At 41.8% G+C, this 22,526-nt stretch overlaps 1 long non-coding RNA gene and 1 pseudogene across 1 annotated transcript; one reads left to right on the top strand and one right to left on the bottom strand.

The window, feature by feature from the left end:
* The first annotated feature begins 7,255 nt into the window (after positions 1-7,255).
* On the top strand, positions 7,256-9,192 carry LOC111946769 (annotated as a pseudogene).
* Positions 9,193-17,145: 7,953 nt separating this feature from the next.
* LOC111946842 lies at positions 17,146-18,050 on the bottom strand. Its single transcript, XR_002872623.1, has 3 exons — positions 17,421-18,050; positions 17,253-17,298; positions 17,146-17,171 (listed from the first exon to the last, which is right to left on the bottom strand). It is a non-coding gene; the product is annotated as an uncharacterized LOC111946842 (long non-coding RNA).
* Between the last annotated feature and the right edge of the window lie 4,476 nt (positions 18,051-22,526).

Here is a 22,526-nt window from a genome sequence, read left to right as displayed (position 1 = left end):
CCCCTGTGTTAAATATTTTTAACTCAAAAATTGCTCACATATATCTTGTCCATGATTATGTTGTTCTTCCATCTAATTTCTGCCTCAAAGTAACCCACACATTTAAGTGGAGTTGTCTGAGAATAAAATCTCTTTTTGGTTGGTTTCAGTTCTGTTTTAGTGGACATTATTCTCCTATAAAGATCCTTTCCAATGAAATTTCTGCCACTTCCTGTGTCTATGACCATTTTCAGCCATTGTCTATTTACCTTAATTGTCTCAGTGCCTTCAGAATTCACAGCATGGACAAACTCATCGGAATCAGAGTCAGAAGCATTCTGTACAACTGCTCTCACAGGTTTCCTGGATTTTATCTTTTCTTTCTCTCTATTCCTGTCTTTAGTTGTGGCGTGCGCGTTCTTTTTCTTTTTAAAACACATTCGCGCGTAATGTCCTGTTTTCTGACAGAAAAGACACATCGCTGTTTTTGCACCGCATTCATCTGCTGTGTGAGTGTTCATTCCACATCTGTGACACTGGGTGTCGCTGTCGGCTCGCTCTTGGCTGCCTTTTGTGTCACGCGCCGCTCCGGCTGCACATCCGCCATTTGCGCGTGCGCTTTTCTTAGTGAAATTCACTTGATTTTCCCTTGTTCTGTGACCAGAACTCTCAGTGAAAAGTTTAGATTCTGCCTGCGCTGCTTCAAAAGCTTGTGCAATTGACAATGCTTTGTCTAAACTCAGTCCATCTTCCTGTAATAACTTGTCGCGTAGCCGTTTCATCACGCATTTCTCCACTATCTGATCCCGAAGCATGTCATTCTCCACTGCCCCAAAGTCACATGACTTTGCCAGCTCTCTTAATGCATTAACAAACGCATCAACCGTTTCATCCGGGTACTGAGCTCGGAGCCGGAACTTGTGTCGCTCCAAAACTATATTTCTCCGTGGAGTAAAATACGCGTCTAGCGCAGCAACAGTCTGAGCATGCGTACCTTTGTCTCCAGGAAGATTGGCGAAAATCCTCTGAGTTGGCGCTCCAATGCAATGCAACAGTGTGGCTCTTCTTACCGAATCTTGTGCATTAATCGTACCACTGGCAACTTCGGAAAATCTATAGGAGTCCATCCATAGGTTATATTCCGTGAATAAATCTGATGCCCAAGGTTCAGCGGAACCGGCGGGGCTAGCTGAGCATAGCTTGGTCCTTGTGCAGCTCATGCAGATCCTTTGTGCTGCTCGTCAGACGACACTGCTGAATTTCTTTTCTTTCTTCCTTGGCTGGGACGTAAAATCCTAGTCGTCCTTCTTCGTCAAGGGATCCTTTGAAAAATAATCCTCGTCTCCAAAAATGTTGTGTTGTCCAAATAAACAGTCATTAGTTTAATTTTATCTTGTTTTATTTGACACACCTTTCATTCAATCTTCCAGCTTCCTCGTCTCCTGTCCTTCTGTCCTTTCCCGCTCTCTCTATTAGTCTATCTCACGATAATTCAGGAACTTAACTATACTACAAGGGTGTCGTCTTCAGGACTGGTGGTTTGTCGTTAGTGTGTGGGCATAAACATATGTAGGCCTTTACTGGACTAAAAGATATCCAAATTAAACTCAACTGAAGACTGCAAGTGTCTCAGAATGAGTACCCCCACCCCCCACAAACAGTGGACTGGGAGTATGGTTTATAGTTCTGCATGTATAGTTTTTCCATGTTTAAACCTGAATATTCGTGCAATTTGGAGGATTGTTCACATTCCTTATTGGTTGTTCCTGATAATATCCTTACAGAACAAGAAAAAAAGTATTTGATTCCTTGCTGATTTTGTAGTTTTATCTGCATAAATAGAAATTGACAGTCTGTCATCCTGACGTAAGTTTCATTTGAACAGTGAGACAGGAAATCCCCTTTAGGGTGGGGCTCCAGACCAGATCACACCTGGTGGGGTTTCCACAATCATGAGAACAGAGAAAACAACACGGCAGGAGTTAGTTGATGATCTCAAAGCAGCTAAACCACAGTCACCAGGAAAACCATTGGTCAGACTTTACACCATAACGGTTTCACATCTTGCGGTGCTGGCAAAGTGCACCTGCTTAAAAAGACACATATCCAGACCCACCTGAAGTTTGCCAATGAACACCTTCATGATTTAGAGCAGGGCTGGCCAACCCTGGTCCTCAAGATCCACAATCCTGCCTGCCTTCCAGTCCTCACTGACCAGCTTCCTGCTGATGAGCTGACTCAGGTGATTCCATATGGAGAGAAATTAGACTCAGTCGGATTTGTGCGTGCGTAATTCTTGATTTGTGCGTAAATTAGGATTTGTGTATGCATATTCTTGCTTTGTGCGTGCGTAAAATAGGATTTGTGCATAAATTTGGATTTGTGCGTGATTTGTTACTCATAATACGTTTTGTGTATAAGTTAAAAAAATATAAAATGAAAAAAATACAAAATGCAATTTACGTATGCACAAATTAAGATTACAACAGCTTGAAACTACTTACACACACACATCTTTAAAAAACACGCACGAATCCCTTGTTACGCACACACGAAGCCAAAGTTACGCACGGATCTACGGTGAGACTGTTTTCACGTCTCACAAATTCGTCCGTAAGTGCTGTGTTTATTTATGCACGTTTATTTATGCATAAATCCTAATTTACGCACGCACAAAGCTAGAATATGCATACACAAATCCTAATTTACGCACAAATCAAGAATTACGCACGCACAAATCCGACTGAGTCTAATTTCTCTCCATAATTCCACATCCTGATTGACTGAACACACCTGATTTAGGTAGTCAGCATCAAGCAGTGAAAAGAGAGCTGGAAATCGGGCAGGGTTGAGGCTCTTGAGAATCAGGGTTGGCCGGCCCGGATTCAGACAGACATTGGGAGAGGGTGCTGTGGTCAGATGAGACCAATATGGAGCTCTTTGTCATTAACTCAACCTGTCCTATTTAGAGGAAGAGAAATGCTTCCTATGACCATAAGAACACCATCCCTACTGTCAAGCATGGAGGTGGAAACACTATGGTTTGCCATGTGGATGGGAGGATGGATGAACCTCTTTCCCTCCACCAGGAGGCTTAAATGGGTGGTGGATGGGTCTTCCAACAGGACAACGACCCAAAACATACAGTCAAAACAACGAAGTTATTTAACCAAATAAAAAATTCTAAAAAATAGCTTAAACTATGAACTTGGTCTGCTTTTCTTAAACTAAAAATGTGCCGGTTTTGCCTTAATACGGCAAAGTCATCAATCAAATTCTCATATGTTAGTGTCTCAGCTGTTGTGTGGTTTATGGTTCTAACTACCAAACCAGATAGCCGATCTTGATCCATGGATGATCTTAGGAACATTTTGATCATCTTTTTTATCCTTCCAGCTAATTCTTTCCAAGTCTTCATGCAGTGGATATGATCTATTGTCATGTGAGGTGATCAAAGAACTGGCATGCTTCCAGACATTAAATCCAGGGTTTGTTAAACTCATTTTCTTTCTGGAAAATAAATTTGCAGCATAAAACACAGAAGCCTATTATTTTTTTTCGAGTACACAAACCATGTTCTATTCACCTCTTCTTCACTAACTACAGTGTATTTGAAGTCCTGCTGATGGTAGCTTCCTCCATCATTGTCATTCCTGGGAAAAACAAATGTGGATAGAACCTCAATTCCTCCTCTGGAAACCAGATGTGTTGGATTCCTGTCAGTCATGGATAAGGGGCAGTTAGTGGGTCAGAGGGCAGTTCTTCATCCACTGAAGCCGCTGTAATGGATGAAAGATATGTTTCTGTGTTTAAAATCCTAAAAAAAGGCACTTATATTGTCAATAAATAAGTGTTTGCAGGATTTGTTGAGCAGTATGGATTGTCATACATTTTATGAAATTATGTACACACTGTAACTGACTATGAAAATATTTACCATATCTACTACACTAGTAATTTAAATGACTTCTCCTCTTCCTCATATAATCTATTATTAGGGTGATGGGGGGTTCAGCCTGCGATGCACCTGGGGGGAGGAGCTAGTTGGCAGTGGCCCCCCTCCCATGGTTGCCGTATGGAATAGGCCCCCCCTCTCGGTTTTAATTGCGCCTTAGACATGTAGGAGCCTTGGTAGGGGGGTGCTTGGACATCACTGCCAGCATGCAGCAGATGTCCTTTAGTGCCCTACCCGCCAATTTTAACTGCACCCCCTTAGCGCACACACCCTTTACTCCTCAAATATACACTCCAACACAAACACGCACACACACACCCTCACAAACACACACACACATGCATTTCACAAGGAAGGTGGGACCTGAGACCATTTGACCCTACCTCATCCCTGGTAGGGGGTACTGGGCCCTTGGCAACGGCGGCCGTGTTCCTTGGGTGCTGGCTTCTCGGGCCCGGCAGTCCTCTCTCCACGCAGAGAGAAGGATCCCTGAGTTCTCTGGCAAGACCAAGAGCCGGGGATCACATCACATCTGAGCCTGGGGGTGTCTGAGTCCCTGTGGTGTGGGTTCTGGTCCTTGCCCCTGAGCGCTGGGCCTTGCCAAATTTCCAACTGTGGGTGAACCTGGTTGGGCCATTCTTACAACACTTCCTGTGGACCCCCTCTTCCCCTGGGGGTCCTCCTCCTGGGCGGGGATGGCTGGCCCCTCCCCTCCTCTCTCCTGGACCAACCCTGGGCCGGATGGGTGGCTGCCTGGAGTGCTGGGCGGGTCTCCCTTGGGGGGTCCTGGCTCGTACTTGGGGTTGGGGTGGGAGGATGCCCAGAACTTCTGGGTGGTGGTGGGGTGCTCGTCTGGGGCTGTGGGCGGTCTTCTGGGGTGGGGTCCCGCGTTGGGCCCTCCCTGCGCGGCGGGGGGGGGCTGCTCTCCTTGTTGGGCTGGAGCTGCGCTCTCTGTCCCCCCCATGCCTCCCTTCTCTCTGGCTTTGGGGGCCCCAGTGGTGGTCCTGCTGGCCCTGGCCTGGGTGATGGATGTGGTCGCCTGTGGGGCGGTTGAACTCTATTTGCTACCGTGTGGGCGTTGGGGGGTTCTAGCTGCCACTGCTGCTGCGGCGGGGTCTCTGTATGGGGATGACTGGCACTCTCCTTCCATTTTACATTCCATCATGCATTTTAGAGGAACATAAACACTCACTTGAGCACAGGTGTTAGCTCACCTTTGCACTAATATTTTGTGTGATGGAATGAAATATCTCACACTAGTTGGTTTGAATGCATAGGTATGCGTGTGTGAACAATATCTGTAGTGTGTACATGTGTGTGGACAGGCCGCAGCATTGTGCAGCAAAGCATGGCCTGGTTCAGATGTTGCTATTAAAAAAGATATGTCTATATGATTATTATTAAGATATAGCTGCCTGTGTTATTGCTTATTCTCGATTTTCTCTTGTTTTTATGCTGTACAGTTCTTTGGTCAACTGAGGTTGTTAGTAGTGCTGTATAAAGAAACTTAAAATAAATTAATTACGATACGATTGAGTAAATGTTGTAACTGAAGGTAAATAAGGTTTGTGCTTTAAATTACAGTGCCACATTACTATTATTATTATTATTATTATTGTTAGAGAGATAAGTGGTAAGTAAGAGAGAAGTTTAGTGACACGTCTTTAATTTTTTCCCCCCAAAATTCTTTTAGAAGTTTCCCCGGGTTATCTAAACAGAGGACCAATGCAAGACCCCAATTACGAATGACCAATAAAAGGCTCTGCAGCAAAACTTCATCCGTCCAGTTCTGCCTTTTGCCGAGTGCCTCGGAAAAAACTCCTAATCCCTCAGAGGAGCTCATGCTTTCACAGGCTGGGTTGGGAAAAAGAACGATCAATATTCCATAATAATCCATAAGCAGGTACTTTACCTCACATCAAACTACTAAAAGTGGATTTAGGTACAGGTGGGGGAAAAAATGTTTGATTAAAGTGTTTACTACTGGCACCCACGGGTCACAGACCTTCTGTGTGAGGTGTACCCCAAAATGAGTCAACTGGAAGGGGCAGGGATGCTTTACAAAGCCATGGGTAAAACTTTGTTGTCTCTTTTCAAATGTATCTCAGTTTGAATTGATTTAGTTACTGATGAAGTTATGTTTGAGAATTTTTCTCGGAACAAAGAGCTGATGATTTTTAATGTTGATGGAAACAGGAGGATTAGGCCAACGAAAACTCATCCTTGTACCACCTGACAATGAGGGATACACTGGGACCTGCATTATCAGGACAGGAAAGTCTTGGCTATCCTGCACACTCTTGACACTACTGCCCATGTCTGCTCCAGAGTTCCAGGCAATGCCAAATGCACGGTGTCTCTCATGTCAGAGCTATGTGCCACTGCAGCTCCTGGGGCTGCATGTCAAGGAATGTAGGATCAATAATGAGGTATGGCTGTCAGAGTAAAATATACAATCTGAAATCGAGCCTTTCTTTTGATGTTTGTTTGTATCACAACGAACATATCCTATGTTCTAGTCATTGACCCACTTCAAGTCAATGGAGCAGCATTCTTAGCAAAGATTTCCATGTGTCTTTTTCCCCATACCTTCCTCTAGTTCCTTCGGTGCAACGCCAAAAGGTTTTCGGACCAGCTAATAGATATGCTCTCTGTAATGGGTCAGCAGATAGCCCCTGCCTCCTCTCGTTGAACCTGGCCAAAATACCTAACCCTTGAAATGAGGCCCAGTGACCATTAAGTCAACAAGGAAGGCATCTACCTTCATATAAAACCATTTATTTTTTTAACTTTTTAATTGTATTCAATCCAAGCTGCTTTGGCAGAACCTTGTCTAATACATCATCTAGGATCATTAGGCGTGCAAATATCTCAACTTATATAGATTCAAGTTGAGGCACTGTCCAATGCTTTTTGTCTTATTCCACTATCTTATGTTAATTTGGACAGACGGTTTCTGCAGAAGACAAGGATATTGTTGAGGATGATGATGTATTGAGTTATTAATTTTATTTTCTTTAATATAATTATAATTGTTAATTTCGTGAAGTCTAGCATTGTTCATTTCTTTTGATATTTCCAAAATTTTTGTCACAGTTGATATTGCAAATGCTTTCCTATAATTTCTTTAGCACCTCAAATTATGCTCGTCTCCCACTCCTTGGGTTTTCTCTGCCAGATAGACAAAGTAGACACCAAAAAAAAGTTGCATGTGTCCATTACAAACACTTGTATGGTACAAGCTAAATTACAAGGAAGTTTGATTAGTAAGTAGTGTTGAATTATGTTTTATACAAACAACCGTTACAGATCCTACTAGAAATGCTGACACAAGTTTTGGAGAGTAAGGTGAGCACACCACAGTACACATTATAAAGTACCATTATTATGTTTATTTGACAGCCTACAAGTGCAACAATTAAGTACTGAGTGATTATAACTTAGACTCATTAATTTCATAGGTTGCTTGTCCACTGTGTTGTCAACCTTTTACCAAGGATGAAATCTGTGCACACACAGGTGTTTGTGGGGAGAGGTAACAACAGGGATTTTCCTCATAGGAAGGGACAGAATTTCTTTTTTTATTAAAACATGTTGTGACCCTTTTCTTTTGTCTCAATTTTTCTTACAGTAACATCGCAGAGGAAGTTGAAGTTTGCAAAGACCTGCATGGACACCACAGCAGATATGCAGTGGAATGAACTTTGTTACATGAATAGAAAATTATAGTAAGTTTAGGGGATGTCATCTGGACTTGGTTTTAAAGTTGGAAGACACATATAAAGCACTGAGAAGAGACCCAACCAGCGGCTACAAGAAAAAGGTTATAGACTGCCTACAAAGACTGGAGAGAGATCAAGTCATCGACAAGCCTCTTTATTACAGACTGTACCCCGGTAATACCACTCCATGCATTTATGGCCTCCCAAAAATCCACAAGGAAGGAATACCACTGAGACCCATTGTCAGCAGCATTGACTCAATAACTTACAACATGGCTAAACACCTGGCTACTATTTTGGCCCCTCTAGTTGGCAACACAGAGCATCATGTTAGGAATTCAAAAGATTTTGCAAACAAAGCCAAACATCTTCAGCTGGATTCTGACGAGACGATGGTGTCTTACGACGTAACTTCCCTTTTCACCTGCATTCCCACCACGAAGGCAGTGATTTCAGTGAGGAAGAGATTACTGCAGGATTCTCAGCTACAAGACAGAACAAATCTGACACCAGACCACATCTGCGAACTGCTGGAAGTGTGCCTCAACTCCACATATTTCCAATTCAGGGGAAACTTCTACAGGCAGAGGCACGGCTGTGCTATGGGCTCTCCAATCTCACCCATTGTCGCCAATTTGTACATGGAAGAAGTCGAGAGAAGAGCCCTGGACTCCTTCCCAGGTACTACTCCAAGCCACTGGTTCAGATATGTGGACGACACTTGGGTCAAGATCAAAAGCCAGGAAGTGGAGACTTTCACAGATCTTATCAACACAGTAGACAAGAACATCAAGTTCACCAGGGAAGACACAAAGGACAACACCCCTAGCCTTTTGTAGACTGTGCTGTGATCATTGGAGAGGACAGACAGCTCCAGGTTGAAGTGTACAGAAAGCCTACTCACACAGATCAGTACCTGTTATTTGACTCAAACCACCCTTTACAGCACAAACTAGGCGTCATCAGGACATTACAACACAGAGCCCAGGAGGTCCCCACAAGCTCTGACGGAAAGAAGAAGGAAGAGCAACATATCCACCAAGCCCTCCGAACCTGTGGATATCCCAAGTGGGCATTCACCAGATCCCAACATACAGGAAAACAAGACAAGAAGGAACAAGAGCCGAAACGGAACAGTATTTCAATTCCCTATATCTCAGGCCTGTCTGAAAAACTTAAAAGGATTTTCAAACAACATAACATCCCAGTTCATCTCAAACCAGTCAATACCCTCAGCCAAAAATTCCCAGCTACAAACAGAGTAATGTTGTGTACTCTATCCACTGCAAAGAGAACTGCAATGAACAGTATATAGGAGAAACCAAACAACCTCTACACAAGCGACTTTACCAACATCGCAGAGCCAACCCAAGTGGACGTGAGTCTACAGTACATCTCCACCTGAAGGCCACAAACCACTCTTTCGAGGACAGTGAAGTCCGAATTCTAGCCAGAGAGAAAGGATGGTTTGAGCGAGGAGTGAAAGAAGCCATCTTTGTCAAGAAGGATAAACCTTCTCTTAATAAGAATGGTGGTCTCAGGTTTATTCTTCCATCCATCTATGGCAGTGTTTTGAAACCTAAACAAACCAAACCAGTTCCACCTGAGTCGTTAACCGCTGAAAGAGACGACCAATTTGGAGAGGGAGTCACTGGCTCCCCAACCCCCAGCTGAGGACAAAGGACTATTAACGACCCGAAACCATGTAGGCTAAGTGGACAACACCTCCAGTTTCAGGTCTGACTCCTCCCCCATGAGCGCATATATACCAGCTCTTAGACCAGCTATTTCAGAATTGACAAAGCCTCTTGGATAAGAGGCGAAACGTCTTCCAACTTTAAAACCAAGTCCAGATGACATCCCCTAAACCTACTACTATGGAACCAACCTGGATGAATGAGAGTCTTCATAGACATGAATAGAAAATGACGCACATCTCCATCTGTGATGTCTAATCGAACCCTGTTTTAGTGCATCAGACATCCTCGTCGTACTTGAAAAGAGGGTGGATGCTTACATGAGATTTAACATCTCAGTAACGAGGGAAGACCTGTTTCAAAGGGGGATGAAGCAGTGGATAAGACAAAAAAAAGCCTCGCCAAAGAATCTTCTCTTTGTTTCCTTCATTGGTGAACATGGAATAGATGAAGGTGCTCTACGAAAAGAGTTCCTTACTGGTTTGTTTTTCAGTACTCCCACTTCAAATCATGGAGTAGCAGTACAGACAATTTCTCATCCCAGTGTTAGATTACATGTAACTGGGTTTTTTTTGCACAGAAATGGTGCGTGGAATTGAAGCACAGTACTTTGAAGGAGATGGAGAAAAAGGCAAAATCCCCAAATACAGTATCTTGGACTACCAAGACCAGAATTTCAAGTATGTTCCAAGATAGCCTAGGTTAAAGTTTATCAATTTAGAAGTTGTTTATATACAGTTTGTGATTTTGTCGCATAAAAGGACCTGTGGGTAGATTTTGGCTACAAGTTTGGCCCAAGGAGGTCCTGCACCAAACTTCCTTAAAACATGGTGCTACAATTTCTTGTGCCATGGGGAGATGGAGATTGACGTTCCACCAGATGAGGTTACAGCTCAGGACTTGATCAACCTGAAAGCTGATGTACCGACAGACAGTGGTCGTCATAATAGTTCTGCTCATATTTACAGCTGATTGCTATTGTTTCACAAAAAGGAATATCTCACAAAAAACTTTTTTTTACTTAGATATGTAGATGCATCTCTGTCCTCCTCTCAACACTGTCACCAGTGTTTTTTGTTCTATCCAGATGGAAGAACTGTTTGTCCCCCTCACTGCTTAATGCAGTATTGGAAATGATTAGTTCTGTGTTATATTTCCATATTAGCTACCAATCAGTGACGTGCGGTCAGATAAGGCAAGTGAGGCACAGCTTCAGCTGTCATGATTGTGATTAAATAGAAAAAGGTCAAATAAGTAAATATTATTTTCCACTGATCTGTGTTGACGATACATTTTCAGTCGACTCAACACGTGTAACCCTTGTGCTATCCTAGGCACTTTACCATTGGAAGTTGGGTCATCTAGACCCACTAGACAGTGCTCTGAACCTTTTTTCTTCAATGATTTGTGATCTTCACTGGTGTCCATGGATTACATGAAATCTTTCCACCTTTATCCACCTTTGTCATGGTAGGGAGAACACGTCAATGTAAGGGTGGGGTCACCTAAGATAGCATAAGGGTTAAAACAGTTTCTGAGGTTAAAATCGCAGAATTTGAATGTTGAGCAATCACATACGGAGCAGAAACTCTGGGTGACGCTCAGGAGCGCTGACTGCAGAACTCAATTTTAACAGACACGCACGGTCAAAGCCAATGAGTTCTATCGCTAGAGGAGACATCACGTGATTCCTCATGGGAGGAGAGCACCGCCATCTTGGTGAGGTCAAGTTACTGCAGCAGTGCATGCATGTGAACACATTTTTTGCAAAATGCCACTTCATTGTGCGGGTTTCAACTGCCAAAATCGAAGAAATTAGTCCACGAAGGAGGAAGGCATAACATTTAAACTTATATTAATTATAATTTTTTTCTTTTATTACTGCAGGGACTTCATTAATAGTACACATGTTGACATGTATGATACTGCAGGGCTATTATCAACATGTAGAGATGATGTACGTATAATTTGCTGTCGACATAAATGTGCATTTTATTTTGTTAAACCTATATACAGTATACTAACTAGGACTAGGCTATTATAGAAACATAGATTTATACATTTCTGACTCAGTGACTGAACTTTTCTTGCAGGTTTCCAATGGATTCAGACTTAAGGAAAAAAGTGGGCCTTAGCAATAAAAACAGCAAACCCAGATGGATCACTGTGGTACCAACTAGAAATACAGTCTGGATATGTTCAAAACACTTTGTGGAAACAGATTTTGATAAGAGGCCAGACTGTTTGCTTGAAACCTGACACCATACCATCTGTGTTACACCAAATTGATCACTCACATGAATCAGTAAATTTATTGTTTTTCTTTTTTTTAAGGGTAATTAAAAAATTTACCTTTTGACTTTTGAACTTATTGTTGAATTATTATTGATTTATTATTATCATTTATTATTATGGTTGAATTACTATTGATTTGTTATAATTATTTATTAGTGATTTATTATTCTTATTATAATTATTGACTTATTATGTACAGCAGTGGTCCCCAACCACGGAAATTTTGGCACCGGGACGCACAGAAAGAAAAAAATAATTTCCATTTTATTGTTTTTTTTTTGGTAAAAACGTTTTATTTTGAAAAGTGACCGGAATTTCTCTGTTACATTCGTCACACTTAACGTACGTCAAAGTCGCGACACCAAACATCACTTGATACACCCCGCTAAAATTAAACCCAAACGACCAAAATGAGCAAAAAACAAACTTCTTTAGAAAGTTGCTTTGACAAGGGGAAACTGTCCAATGAAGGGACAGAAGAGGAACCTGCACCCGATAAAAAAGGGAAATCTGCCTTTGACAGGCAGCAGTGCCTTGCGTTGCACCTCAAACCCCACCCCCACCCCCACCGGTCCGACAAAAGGTGACAAAAAGGTTGGGGACCACTGATGTACAGTATATATTGTTATTTATTATTATTATTGACTTCCAATTGACTTATTGTTGGGCTTTTCTAAATAATTTAAATTGCATGTCAAAGAGGTCTAAAGCTTCTACATGTTTAAAAATAACTTTTTAAAAATTCTTTGTAATTGTTTTTTGTAAGAAGTCCTGCAACTATGCATATTTAATCAAAGTTTGAGCTTTTAAGGCTGCCTGTTTCTGTTATTTCCCAACAACAAATGATGTATATATATAAATTATATACATATATTATATATTTTTATATATGTATAAACACATATAAACATAAATATTTATAAATTATATAAAAGCTACTTAGATGCCACCAAAGACTATAGAAAGCATTGTCATGAGGGCGCCGTTGACCTCACGAAGATGGCGTCGCGCTCCGCCACCGTCAGCCAGGCGTGTCTCCTCTAGCGATATAACTCATTGGCTTCAGGTGAGGCAAGCCTAAACCAGCAGGGGGCAGGCGTGAGCTGACAGCTACTTTTCTACACTGTTGCAGAAGAAACAGAGTAAAGTCGTGTCTCCATTGAGAGGAAGAAACTTGTTAACTAAAGGAAAATAAGGAAGACTTTTCCAACAGATCATAGAGCTTTTTGTGGAGAAGGATCAACGCATGGACTCAAAAAGTAAAACCAAACATGGTTTTCAATTTTTGTTTTTTAAAAATAACATGAGAGTAAATGTAAAAAATAATATAAGGATTCAAGGAGTATTTATTGCCATTTTCAGTAAACTGAGCAGTTTCACAGAATTGGAATTTGCTGTGGTGCTAATGTGCAACATAAAACATTTAAGAATAGAAAAAATGAAGAACAGTAAGAAAAATTAAAAAATTACACAGAGTTCAGAATAATAAATAGAATAAGTAGTGCAAACAGTGCAAACGGAGAATGATCAAGGTGCAGGTAGTGGACTGGTGACTGACTGGACATGTAAGTGAAGTTTAAGGGGGGAGGAGTTAAAAAGGTGTTCATGAGTCTGACTGCAGAGGGAGAGAAACTGTTATGTCACGAGGTTCTGGTCCTGATGGACCTTAGCCTCCTGCCCGAAGTGAGTGGCTCTAGTAGACCATGTCCAGGGTGAGAAGGGTCGGAAGCTATCCGACCTGCACGCCCCGGGTTCTGGAGACGTATAGGTCCTGGACAGATGGAAGGCGCAGCCGATCACCTTCTCAGCTGAGTACACAATATGCTGCAGTCTGTTTATGTCCCTGGTTGTGGCTCCAGTGTACCACACGGTGATGGAGGATGTGAGGATGGATTCTATGATGGCCGTGTAGAGCTGCACCATCATCTCATCATCTGGGCCGGCAGCTTTCTTCAACTGCCGCAGGAAGTAGATCCTCTGCTGGACCTTTTTGAGCAGGGAGCTGATGGACGGCTCCCACTTGAGGTCCTGGGTGATGCCAAGGAAAAGGACAGAGTCCACTATGGTGATAGGAGAGTTCGACAGGATGAGAGGGGGTGAGGGGGCTGTGACCTTCCTGAAGTCCATCATCATCTCCACTGTCTTCTGGGTGTTCAGCTCCAGGTTGTTGATGCTGCTCCAGGACACCAGCCGGTCCACCTCCCTCCTAGAAGCAGACATATCATCGCCCGATGAGGGTGGTGTCATCTGCAAACTTGATCAATTTGACAGAGTCATGGCTGGAGGTGCAGCAGTAGGTGTACAGGGAGGAGAGCAGAGGAGAAAGTACACAGCCCTGTGGAGATCCTGTGCTGATAGATTGGGTGGTGGAGACATTCTGAATCACAATCAGAATCTTTTATTATCATTCTGCAGTGCACAATGAAATTTTTTCCAGCAACTCTCTTCCAACAATATAAAAAGATAGAATAAAATAAAATAAAGGATAAGCAGCTATATAAGACATAAATACTGTACAGTAGAGTGGGGTGAATATTGCACATATGAGTGAGTATTCCACATGTAGAATGAATATTGCACACACGGCATGAAAATTGCGTACATAGTTTTAGAGTACAGTCAGGGCATCGTCAGCTGTGTGCTGACAGGGGTTAGTGGGTTATGTTAAGTCTGGGGGGGGGGGGGTGTCGTTGACCCAGTTGTGTGATGGGGGGTGTGTGTGTGTGGGGGGGGGGGGGGGGGGATGGACCTCACTGCACTTGGGAAGAAGCTGTTCCTCAGTCTGTTCGTGTGGGTTCTGATGCTCCTGTATCTCTGTCCAGAGGGAAGAGGTACAAACAGTTGATGTCCTGGGTGGGTGGGGTCTGCAGCTATACGACCAGCCTTCCGTCGGACCTGGCTGTCGTACACTGAGTCGAGTTGTGGGAGAGGTCCTCCCACAATCTCCTGTGCGGTTTTCACCACCCGGGCCAAGTCCTTCCTGTCTTGAGCGGTGCAGCTCCCGTACCACACCGTGGCACTCAGACAGAGGATGCTCTCTATGGTTGCCTTGTAGAAGTTCCCCAGAAGTTGTGATGAAAGTCCAGTCCTTTTAGGCTTCCTGAGAAAGAAGAGTCTCTGCTGAGCCTTCCTCGCAGGTGGGATGTGTGCAGCGACCAGGTGAGGTCAGATGTGATGTGGATCCCCAGGAACTTGATGTGGTCCACCCGCTCCACCTCCTCCCCGTTAATGAGGAGGGGGGTGTGTACCACCGTTCTAGTCCTTCTAAAATCCACAACGATCTCTTTGGTCTTGGAGGTGTTCAGGATGAGGTTGTTGTCAGCGCACCACCCTGTAAGGTGCTGAACTTCCTCTCTGTAGTGAGTCTCATCATTGTTGGATATGAGACCCACTACGGTGGTGTCGTCGGTGAACTTTAAAACCAGGTTTGTGGGATGAATAGCGGAGCAGTCGTGGGTGAACAGAGTGAAGAGGGCGGGGCTGAGGACAGACCCCTGTGGTGTTCCTGTGCTCAGGATCAGAGTGGATGATGTTGAGTCCCTGATTCTCACCACTTGGGGCCTGTTGGTGAGAAAGTCTTTGATCCAAAGACACAGGGAGGCAGGCAGTCCCAGGTTGTGGAGCTTCAGTGTCAGCTTGTCCGGGATCACAGAGTTGAAGGCTGAACTGAAGTCCACAAATAACATCCTGACATAGGTGGCCGTCTCCTTGGCCACAGGGGGCTATAGTGAAGGCCGTGGTAGTCCGTTGGATCTCGGGTGGTATAAAGTCCGACTTTGGGGGAGTATTACATTGACAATTCCAACTAATTTGAAGTAGTTCCGTCCTGCTGTACTGAGTAAACGCTTCCAGTGTCTGTAGCACCAACAAAAACATGAAAAAAACGAACAAAAGCAGAGAGCGCTGAGCAAGAGGGCGGCGCTTCTTCCCCAGCTGATTAAAAACAGGCTTCTGTTGTCCAGATCTCTGTTGTCAACAATAAAATTAAATCTTCTGTTATGGGACAGCAAGGTCAAATTCAGGGACCACCACAGCTCCCTGCACATCTCCAAAATCAGTCGCAACATCCCAATCAAAGTCTGGCTCCTGAAAATCCTGAAAGTAAGATCAGTGGATTGTTTTGCTTTGTTTTTCCACTCCCCACCCCAACAGCTTTTTCCTCTTTTAAAACTGGCACCGTTTCCTTTAAAGTATTTTGAAATGCAAACCTGGAGATTCTCTGGCTCTTTGGTGGGATGGAGGATCATTCCAGTTTGCTACAACTGCTCAGGGGTTTTGTTTCCTTTAGTTCTGAGTGGATGGCAGCTCCAACCTTCCACAAAAGCATCCAGGTCCTTCTGGAGTTTGTGAAGGAATGTCAGGTGGACTGCAAACAAACCTTCTGTGAAGAAAATGTTTACAAATAAGTTAAAGAAATAAAACAAGTCAATAAATTAATGCATTTGACTTTTTAATATTGCCTTTTGAAAATGTCCTGCACAATTGGTATTTATTAATTGAAGTATTTTTGCCAGATTAACATTTAACTTAGCTCTGAATGGCACTGAAAGTTTTTCTTTCCCCTCCACAAACATCACAATATTGCCTTACCTCAGGAGGATACATCAAGTAGGTGTTCCATCTCCAGCAGGTGAAGTTCATTGTAATATTTTGATGTTACACATGCTCTGACATCACGCCACAAACGCTCAATTCTAAGAGCACACAACTTAAGCCATGTAATGTCAGGGACTTGGAGACATGAAACATGTAAATTGTTTTTCAATTGAGTTAAAGGCAGTGTGTAAATGGATTTAAGGAAAATAATAATCAAATCAAACCGTTGATTGTGGACACTTTGTCCTGAAATGAAACTCCCACGATCAGTTCCACGGACGGTGAACATATATCTAGCTATGTCCACATTCTCTACTCCCTGATCACCTCTCACCCTATTTCACAAATGAATAACAAAGAACTTTAAAAAAAACTCATTGGATCAGAACACAGCTCTCTATATTTAAAGTCAATTTCCAAATTGACTTTAAAAAATCTGTGATAAAAAGTTTAGGTCTGCATATCAGATTTGTAACCGTGCCTTGAGTGTATGCCATGCACCTCTGTTTGGATGAACAGTTTTGAATGCTGCAAACCTGTTGATGCACGGTTATTGGTGTTACGGGGGGAGTGGGGAAGTACCCAGGCGCAGAGAGGAGAGGAGGCAGGAGGTTGCAGGGGAACAGGAGCTTTAATAACTAAACTAAAGATACAAAACCAAAACCACTGCAGACGGCAGGCTAGAAACTCGAAACACAGAACCAGGGAACAACACAATATGGACCAGCACAGGAGGAAGGGAAAGACAGGACTTAAATACATACAAGGCAACAAGACACAGGTGGAAACACTCAGGACTGATGGGGCAAGGTAAAACTCAAAACAACAACAAAACAGGAAACCCTACAAAATAAAACAGGAAATCCAGGAACAAAACACAAAGGAACTGAAACCGTTACAATTGGTGGCGGCCTCCAAACACATCACCTACATAACCATAAGAACATTATGGTAAACCAGTCTAAATGTAAAGCAGAAAACAGTGCAAAGCTTTAGGTTAAATCCTACCTTTCTGGAGTAGCCATCAACTCCACCAAAAAGGACAATGTTGTACCTGTTGGCATTAAGAAAAGCATTTTTATGGTGAAGTATATAATGTTAAGACAAATCATCATTTCACTACCCCCCCCCCCCCTCCAAAAAACAAAACAAAAACACACACACAAGCATACAGACCTAATCAACTTGTGGTTAGTGTCCACATGCCACAGTGAAAGGGGTCCTGACTGAATAGGTTCTCTGCGCAACACAGCCAAGTCCAGTCAGTCTGGAAAGAATTCCAAGCGAGTCCACACGATGCATTGATGCTGCAAGTCTTCTCCACTGCACATTGATGCCCATTGACCTCAGCCTTCCTTTCACCATCCGATAGCCTGCTGTCGGATTTTCAGTTTTTATGATCCGGATGGAATCATCCAGCTCTTCATCTGTAAGATTACTATAAGTCTGGTTGACAGACAGGCCAAATTCAGTCATTCGTCGATGGACAGTTCTGGTTGAAATCCCCTGTAATCTTCTTATGCTTTTCACCTGAAGATTTAATGCAATAAGTTCAACCAGTCTGTCCTTTTCCACCACATACATGGGTTGCCCCCTTGCTCCGCTTACAGTTTGAACTGGGGTCAGTGCCACATTATGACGATCAATGTGGTCCAACACCAGTCTGAGGAACTCTTTTAAAGCTTGGATAATCTCTGGCTGGATATTTACATGTCTGGACGGTGCTTCCCAGAGGTACAGTTCTTGCCTACAAGTGAACAGCAGAAAGTCCAAGTCCAGGGGTTGTGAAAGTCCAGACTCTAATTTACTGATAAAAATCATTTCTTGTCTCAGCATGTCCTATTGACAAAAAACAAAATAAAAATCAACACTGGACAAAAGACTGAACAGAAAAACTCTTGGAATAAATTCATGATAATTAAAGAAGTTCATAGCAAAGCTGGCATACTAATAGTAAATGAAACCACAGCAACCAATATAAACAAAAACTTCTTACTGAAGTGGATTTAACCCCTTGTGCTATCTTAGATGACCCCCCCCCCCCCTTCCATTGACGTGTTCTCCCTACCATGACAAAGGTGGATAAAGGTGGAAAGATTTCATGTAATCCATGGACACCAGTGAAGATCACAAATCATTGAAGAAAAAAGGTTCAGAGCACTGTCTAGTGGGTCTAGATGACCCAACTCCCAATGTTAAAGAGCCTAGGATAGCACAAGGGTTACAGACTTATTTGGTCTGCCATCTCACAAGATCAGTTGTTCAGTGATTAAGGGATTTCAGCTGAATAAAAGAAAAAGCAGTTAGAATATGTCCAGAGTTGAGAAAACTCACTTAGAGGATTAACAGCTCCAAGTAGTAATGATTAACCACAGTGTCTTCATTTAACTAGCAATACATGAAAATTAAGCAGTAAAACAAAGATTCGTTTTATACTACATCATGGGTGAGATGCTGCTACATTGTTAGCATTTGCTAACAACATGCTAATACATGCTTCCTGCACTTTGAGTTGCGTAGTAGCTCTGTCTGGGGCTAACTGAAGTGTACATGTATGTTTAATAAAGTGATTTTCACACGAGAAAAATTTACAGCACAAAAAAACCCACTGCACTTTCTTACCTTGTCCTTTATTGCCGTTCGTTCATGTTTTCATCCACGTTACATCCACCGTTTTCTCTTTCATAGCCTCTAAAAAATGAAAGTCCCGCCCCGGGACCAGACACACATTAGGGCCGCATTGGAGCATTATGTTCGCCTTATGGTTGTGAAAGTACTGTATATAGAAACTATGATAAATATGGAGTGATATTTCTGCCACCACGTTGCACACAAAACTAAGTTGCAAGTGAAAATATTAAATATTTGCTTTTCAATAATTTTTTATTCTGCTCTGAAATTATTTTCTTTTGCTCTCAAAAACTTTTTGCTATAAAAAACTTTTTATATTTTTAAAGAACGTTTTTTGCGTTTGCAAAACACGTTTTTGTCTTACCTTTGATTTTGCTGAGTTAAGTCTCAGTTTGATGTGACAAAGCTGCCATCAAACAGCTGCTGATTGGTCCAGAATCTGACCTTTTAAAAAAAAAATATTTTAACAATAATTCATACTTCTTTTCTTTTTTTGCTTTGATTAATTAATTATTAATAATAAATCAGATTTGTGAATTTATGGCTGAGGATCTCCTGAAACTGTAAAGTTTGTCTGCTGACATTAAATCAACAGCTCTGTGTGTGATCTGTGAATCCTGCAGAGCAAATTATTGGTACAAAGTTTGATTTTCTTTAAGATCTGTTTGTTAAAACAAAACAATAAAAGATTTAAAGGACAATATTTTATGCTGCACAAGTGTTTTGGATTAGATTAACAGCAATAAAAGCAAAAGAATGAAGGCTCACCAAAGGAGACTTATAGATTTAGCAGATGAAGCATTTTTAACTTTTATGTTCATGTTCACAGTGTCTCATGTTTTAGAACTCGTGAGCGTTTGTCCAAAGTTTAAAAAAATTAGTCATAAAAAATGCTATTTTCTCTTAATATTTCACCATTTATTGATGAAAATAAAACAATAGTTCAGATACAAATCTTAAAAAGTTTAACTTCCTGCTGGACGGAGTCGGAGCTCTGACGTTTTTTTTTCTGCTGCAGACGTTTTAAACACGTTGGTCTCTACACTGACATAAATAAATACTAAACTCTGTTTTATTTCAGCTGCTTTGCTGCTCCTTCTGGGTTTAACTCTGAGAGAAACGGGCCAGAATGGTTGAAAACGGCAGAACCCCGTTCAAACCGAACCGACACAAAGTCCATGTCTGCCTCCAAGCACCGTCAATATGAGACAGAGACAGCTGATAGGTTAGAATCTGGACCAATCAGCAGCTCTTTGATGGCAGTTTTGTCACGTCAAACTAAAACTTAACTCTGCAACATCAAAGATTGGAAAAAAGTGAGATGGCACACAACGTATGCGTAAACATGTGTTTTGCAAATGCAAAAAACGTTTTTGAAATAAATAAAAAAGTTTTTGAAAGCAAAAAGTGAAAATTGAAAGCAAAAAAAACAAAGGTGGATGGAACCTCAATTCCTCCTCTACAAACCAGATGTGTTGGATTCCTGTCAGTCATGGATAAGGGGCAGTTAGTGGGTCAGAGAGCAGTTTTTCATCCACTGAAGCCGCTGTAATGGATGAAAGAGATGTTTCTGTGTTTGTAATCCTAAAAAAAGCACATATATTGCCAATAGATAAGTGTTTGTAGAATTTGTTGAGCAGTATGGATTGTCATACATTTTATGAAATTATGTACACACTGTAACTGACTATGAAAATATTTACCATATCTACTACACTAGTAATTGAAATAATGTGCAAACCAGATGTTTCTTACTGTTGTGGATCAGATACAAATGGGCCTTCAGCGTCTGTAGAAATGTTTGGCTCTGCATCCTGATCCAAAACGGGTTCTGAAGTGGTCTCCGTCTCCTTCTGAGTGACAGACTGAGGTAGATTGCTGTGGGACATCATTATATTTTCCAAATATTTTAGAAGTGCATCTAATATGAATAGAAAAATAGAACATTCTCACAAAATATTAAGACAAATACCCTAAAGTAGAAGGGATTGAAACTGTATATTTTTAATGTAATTTCTGAAAACAAGCTGAGGAACCACCACAAAGTTATTCAAATAATTCAGAGAATAAGAGACAAGTACTGAATTTATGTAATTACAAATGTCTAAATAACGTTACAGCAGGTCATCATGTCATGTTTTTTGCTTTTTAATAACAGCATAAGTAAAGGAAATAATTAAAACTGATTGGATATGAGTGCATACAGAATTGTATTTAATTAGCTTAGTGCACATATTGAGTTTGGATGAACTAAAAGTTTAGTCTAACAAGAGCCTTATCCCAACTCTTCAAATATTATTGTGCATGTTTGATAAAATTGTCTTAGGTTTACATAATGCCAATAACAATGTTCAATATCATATCTTTGTCCTTTTCACGTTCCTCTTTGTTTTCCTTTTTCTAAATGGCCACTGTATGGTTTTGTCCTTTTCATTTTATTGTGCTCACAAAAAAAACAAGTTAGCATCTTCTGACACCAACTACCGCTTAGCATCAGCTTCGGGCTAAACCAATACTTATCATAGTTTGTTTGAGAGATTGGAATTGGGTTTTAAAAATACATCCATGAATGCAGTCTGTAATTTGGTGTTAAAGTAGTTTCAATTTTCCATTTAATTTTATCAATACAGCCCAAATTCGCAACAACATTTGTCTCAATGGGCTTCGTACCGGTAATTGTAAGGTAAACATAAAATCAAAAGGATCATAAATGCATAGAATTCAAAAGGATAATACTGAAACTTCAACTAAACAGACTAACTAAACTGACATCCCTGACCTTAGACCCTCCTTCTCGGTAAGGAAAAACTCCTAAAAAACGGAATCTGGTAAAAACGAAGAAACCTCAGGGGTGCCCACATGAAGGAGGGATCCTCCCCCAGAACGGACAGGCGATTTACCAGAACTCATAGAGAAGAATTAACTTATCTAACTGTATAGCTACATATTTAAAGTCCAGCAGACGAGCTTCATCCAGATGGAGTTGGGGGGACAGTCGGGGGCGCGAGTCGAGCCGGAGACAGGAACCACAGCCAGCTGTAGGAGCAGCAGCAGAGGCGAGGTACTCGGTCAGGAACTGGAGCACGGATGAGCCAACTGGAATCTGGAAGCACTCCCACTCCCCAGGAGGGGAAAGAGGGACAGTACATGAATCGCACTGCACCAAACAGAGGCATGGAGAACTAATTGATGAATAATAATCAAGAATAGAGAAGAGGGGATAAGAAGTAGATGAGAAAAGAGGACAGAACCCCAGTGCACCATAGTTTCCCCAGCTTCAACTTCTAGCAGCCTACTTACAACTAATTCTTATTGTTTTTAAGTTTAATTTAAACAAATTAACATTAAGTTAAATAATCTCTAAATACTAACTAGTCTGACAATAAGCCTGTCCAAAGAGGAATGTTTTCAGTCTAACTTTAAATGTAGAAACTGAGCGGCCTCTCTTACATGAGCTGGGAGTTTATTCCATAAAACAGGGGCTTGGTGGCTAAACGCTCTACCTCCAACCGTACTTTTACTAATTCTAGGAACCACAAGCAGTCCTGCATTTTGCGAGCGAAGTGTTCTATTTGGATGGTAAGGGACTATGAGGTCCTTAATATAGGACGGGGCCATTCCATGTAAGGCCTTATAGGTTAACAGGAGGAT

This window comes from Oryzias latipes, chromosome 3, assembly GCF_002234675.1.
Source record: "Oryzias latipes chromosome 3, ASM223467v1".
In the NCBI taxonomy this organism is placed as follows: Eukaryota; Metazoa; Chordata; class Actinopteri; order Beloniformes; family Adrianichthyidae; genus Oryzias; species Oryzias latipes.
Note: the sequence above shows the minus strand (reverse complement) of the source record. Positions and strands in the feature narration are given on the sequence as shown.